This window comes from Octopus bimaculoides, chromosome 10 (assembly GCF_001194135.2).
Source record: "Octopus bimaculoides isolate UCB-OBI-ISO-001 chromosome 10, ASM119413v2, whole genome shotgun sequence".
Classification (NCBI taxonomy): Eukaryota; Metazoa; Mollusca; class Cephalopoda; order Octopoda; family Octopodidae; genus Octopus; species Octopus bimaculoides.
The window spans coordinates 82,879,346-82,884,963 of NC_068990.1; positions in this window are offsets into that span (position 1 = coordinate 82,879,346).

Below are 5,618 nucleotides of genomic sequence, written 5' to 3' on the forward strand. Positions count from 1 at the left end.
TGTGTGTGTGTGTGTGTGTGTGTGTATGTGTGTGTGTGTGTGTAATCTTTTATTCTTCGGCTTGATTCAGTCATTTAAATGCGGCCATACTGAAGAACCACGTTAAAAGATTTTAGTCGAAGAAATCGATCCCCAAAGCTTATTCTTTGTAAGCCTAGTTAGTAGTTATCCTATCGGTCACTTTTTCGGTCTCTAATACACACCAACATCGCTTGTCAAGCGATGGTGGGGCATAAACACAGATAGAAGGACACACACACATAAATATTTATACACATATATATATGTGTGTGCGTTTGTGTGTGTGGGTGTGTGTGTGTATTTATGCATGCATGCATGTATGTATGTATGTATGTATGTATGTATGTATATACAGTTTCCGACAACCAAATCCACTCACAAGGCTTAAGTCGGCCCAAAATTATACTAGAACACATTTGTGCAAGGTGCCACGCAGTGGAACTCAACCCGAGACCATGTGGTTGGGAAGCAAGTTTCTTACCACACAGCCATGCCTGCACCTGTATGTTGTTGTTGGCACTCCGTCGCTTACGACGTCGAGGGTTCCAGTTGATCCGATCAACGGAACAGTCTGCTCGTGAAATTAACGTGCAAGTGGCTGAGCACTCCAAAGACACGTGTACCCTTAACGTAGTTCTCGGGGAGATTCAGCGTGACACAGTGTGACAAGGCTAACACTTTTAATTGCAAACACAACAGAAACAGGAAGTAAGAGTGAGAAAAAGTTGTGGTGGAAGAGTACATCTGCATTCATCTAACTTTTAAGAATTTCACTAGAGAAGAAAATTTACATTTCCATCCAAACATTTCTTTCTAAGTGGTCGAAAAATTTATGAACATTGTACTGAAGAAAAAAACTGCGTCCCTCCTTTTCAGAGACATCGCTTGCACCAGTTTTTTCACCTTGGCTATCTGAACGGAGAGAACTCTGTCTCTTTGATTGAACAAACGTAAATATCAAAGATAATTTAAGCCTTCTTCTTCCCGTGTACATTGACGCTTTTCTACATGATACAAAGCGTGTATATATTTTTTCTTTTCTTTTAAAGATGATTGGGTATATGTGATAAAATATTATGAGGTTTTTCTAGCAGGTTGTCTTGCCAGAGAGAATATCCTTCGTTGAGTCTCGTTGGTATAATTGACAAGCAATGAAAATGCATCATTTACATGACAGTGTATGAATGTTGAAACACATCCATTCACACGTACGCATATCACTATAAGTACACACACGGTAGCCATTTTCTATTATGTGCGTACAATTACTCTTCATGAATATGTAAGTATATGCACCATTACAGCTGTTGCTGATATTGTTGTTGACGTCATTATTGAATTTTGTTTGTTTGGTCATATACACTCTCTGATGTATAAACAAGACATCATGTATATGAAAAAATATTTTGCATCTATGTATAATTATTCGCATGTATAGTCACGTGTGATGCGCAAGTTTGGATAAATTCATGTTTGTCTGCCTGCTGAGTGTTTGTGCGTGTGTGTATGTGCATGTGTGTGTGTATATATTTGTCTGTTTATGTGTGCAATTGTGGGTGTACGCGTGTGCTTCAACATCTCTTAATATTTTACACCTCAACTAATGTAGTTTTAATGAGGTAGTTTTCATTGTGCGTTTTGATATTTTACGACCGAGACGTGATATATCAGCTGTCCATGTTAATTATAGAGTGCAGAGCCCTGTCTATTCGGCGTTCATACTACCACAAATATTGTTATTGTTTTTATTGCTGTTATTCAACCTACATGTCAGCCTAAATCGATACATCTATGAATAAATACGTTCCAGCTCCATTAGTACCTCTTTTTAGCATCAATTACCACACATGCACACACATACATAAACACGCATCCACATATACACATACACGTACATATGCGTGTGTGTATATATATATATATATATATATATATATGCATGTATATATGCATACATATATATACATAATATATGTATGTATGTATGTATGTATGTATGTATGTATGTATCCTTATACGGGGGTATTATACCAGCATGGTCAGAACGCCTTCCTACGAACGGATGTGCCCCGCTATATAATCCTCAAAGAATTATTTCCTTTTATGGTAATGCTCACTTTGCATTTCACAATTTACAGAACTGATTAAATGAACACAACTCAAATTACTGGGCTTGATACAATTATAAAAAGATATGAAATTTGTATTTGTGACCCAATATACTCGCAATCAAACCAGTGAAACGAGGAAAGTGAAAACTAAGAAGGTTTGTCGTATGGTGAGTTGCAAACTATGGGTGTTTTGTATGTTATATCTAGCAAGTCATATGAATACGCATAGGTTTCTTCGATTGCTCATATTATCTCAGTAGAGTAGGTCGTGAACTGATTGATTCGGTAGAGCGTCGGACAAAATGTCTTGTCATGTTTAGTCGCTTTTGCCATTTAGACGTGTATTCCTGTCGAATTGAGATCGCCTTTCATCAGTGAAAATAATCACTAGTTATAACCATAGTCACACTTTTATTGATTGTAAACTGAACCGTGTAGCCTTTTGTTTATATTAAAACGCACAATCAATAATTATATTCCCTTTAACTGCTCATCAAGAGGCAGATCATACCATGTTTCATCACCCTTAAACTCCTTTACATAAAGGTACTACATTTCTAAATTAGTAGACAGAAGCAATATCATAAATAATTGATTCGGGTATCTTTATATAAACCGAATGTTTGATAATTCGTTCCTCATCACCTTCCTTACATCTTTTATATTCATGTAGACATTACGTATTGCTTGAAACTAGAACAGCTAAATATGCATAAGGTACATTAAAGGGGACCATTTATTGGTGTGAATGATTAATAATTGACAATGTGGAGCTTCTACGTAAGTAGTGAATAAATAGCCTACGAATGCGGTCGAAATTTTGGCTTCATTCGAATTTCAAAGTGCCTATTGAGAAATTTCCTCCCGCACCACTGCAAAAATGAAAAATATATATGAAAAATGTTTAAACCTCACAACGAAAAAATAATTTAATATGAGTTAGCTTCAATATCCTATAAAACAAATAACTTAATGTTAACTGTAATGCTTCTCTTGTGCCATTAATCATAAATTGGAATATGTAGGAATTGATAACGTAAAATTCAAATCTAAATGCCAATTAGAATTTAACTCTCAACTAAGGAAAAAATAAAGCAAGAAAAAAAAACGGAAACCAGTAACAGGTTTCATGGTGCCTTTTGAAAATGTTGTTACTTGTGATGCATAAACAGATAATTTAAGTTTTGGTTGCTGGTTGCATTATTAAAAATTAAGTGCAATCATTATTTATGCTGGCAACATTTACAGTTCGTTTGCCATTTTTCGATTAAATAATTTAGATCAACATTTTACAATGCATAAGAGTATGCAATGGCTAGGACTAATTAAAAAAAAATTACTAGTCTAAGTTCACTGTTCCATGAAATATGGATTCATAAAACACTTTGTGATGATCTAGTAAAAATAGCCAACAGGTCTCCATTAAATCACAGATTTGTGATTTAAACTAGAGAGGTTGCATTGGGTAAGGCAAGCCTAGATATCTTTAAAAATTTGATAGTAGATATTTAGATACCGAATTAAATACTAATTTAAGGGACCAAAAATAACTGCGGGGGAAACAGTAAAACACAAGAATTTCTTGTTCAACCAATAAATTGAATTCATATACACACAAAAAAAAAGAGAAAAAGCATTAGTAAATAGTAAACATCATTAACTATTGTTATGCAGCGCTAATTCGCTTAAGTCAACATTACTCATTCAATATATAAAGTTTTTAATCCATATAATTCAGTGCCTGAAGATATTAACACAAATTGCTTCATATAAACAATTTATTATTATTAATTAATAATAAATTAGTACTAACTATTAGTACTGAACGATAATCAGTATCATTTTATGACCATATTTTGGTAAGAAAATAGACTAGCTCCTGAACACACAAGGAGCAGTGAAGTAACATTCATCGGTTCAGGGGTCTTGTTAGTTTACAGTAACCCAGAGAATTTTCCTTCACTTCACTTATATGAGTATGGTAGGGAGACCGAATTAAAGCGGAAAAGCGAAATAGTATGTTAGATCATGTTTTCTGGACGTGTTAATGTTTAAATCAAATGCAAGAATACTGCAAATGGATAGGCTTAATACCTTGTAAGAACCTATAAATGCTGATCGGACTGGATAAGAGGATCTCACTAAATTTACAAGGAATATCGTGACAAAGAGTTATCAGAAATTATTGTAATTTGTGCAAATAACTAGTCTCCAAGGTGTAGGGTACAGGATGAAATTTTGCATTACAGGTGAATGTTTTTTTTTTTAATTACAGTAATTATCATTTACAATTATTTCTTAGGGGTGGGTCATGTCTTTTAGGTTTTCTAAGCAATGGACTTTGTATTGTTGTAGCACATCTACGAGTGAAGAATTTGGTAAATTTCATCACATAGCCTTGGTTTATGTGATGGAACATAAGATGACCTTAGTTGCACGCACAACAGTTTCGATTACAACACATTCTCTATCAGGGTTACTCAGCATAAAACTAGTGGTGTTCCGACTTATCGAAACATTTAAACGGCTTTTCGGTCCTGCAGATAGAAATGAATGCATAGTAAATGTATGTGTGTCTGTTAGTCATCATTAGAGTAAGTAGGCGATCGACAATTAACGTTTGGTGGAGCAAGGCATTTTAGATGAGAAATGTGCATGTTTGGCTTGTCAATGCGAGTGTCAGCAATAAAGGAAAAGGATAATACCAATTGAAGATAAGGCTAATTGCATCAATATTCGCTAACAATAGCCCATGCCATTCATTAATAGTCAACAGTATTAATTATTATTAGTTTGCTGCATCGACAGAAGCAAGAGAACGTCACATAGAATTCTTGGCTGCATTTAGTTACGACCCTTTATATTGTGAATTCAATCCCACTGCAGTCGTCTTTATTTCTCATACCGTCGGGGTTGATAAAATGAAACACTCAGGGCTTATTCGATTTATAATACACTCTCTACAATCGCTAAAAATCAATAAAATCAATAAAAGACAACTGTAGTGAATAGACACTGCATGTGTCGGCAACAAAGAATTTGTACAGCTGCATCACCTTTAATAATAGATCTGCTCGATCGTCATTGACGTTTCATGTACGTTAAATCTAGGGATGCAATGCGTATGTCTGAGATCTTAAATATTTTGATCTTATTTCGTCATTTTGCTTCTTACAGAAATAGAATATTTCTAAATGAATTTTGTCATTTGTATTTTATTGAATGGTGTTGCAGATAATTCTATTTATGTTTTCGATCGTTTGTTTTTTTTCCCTCTGATTTTATTTTTATTTTTGTTGTTTTTTTTGCGTGTATATGTTATAGATGTTATTCTACTTGATTAATAGGGCGATGGATTGGCAGGTATGTTAACCTGCATGACTAAACGCCTTACAGCATTAGTTCCTAGTCTTTAAGTCCTCAGTTGTGCGACTGAGACAAGTAAAGGATAAATGATTATATATATATATATGTACATATATATAT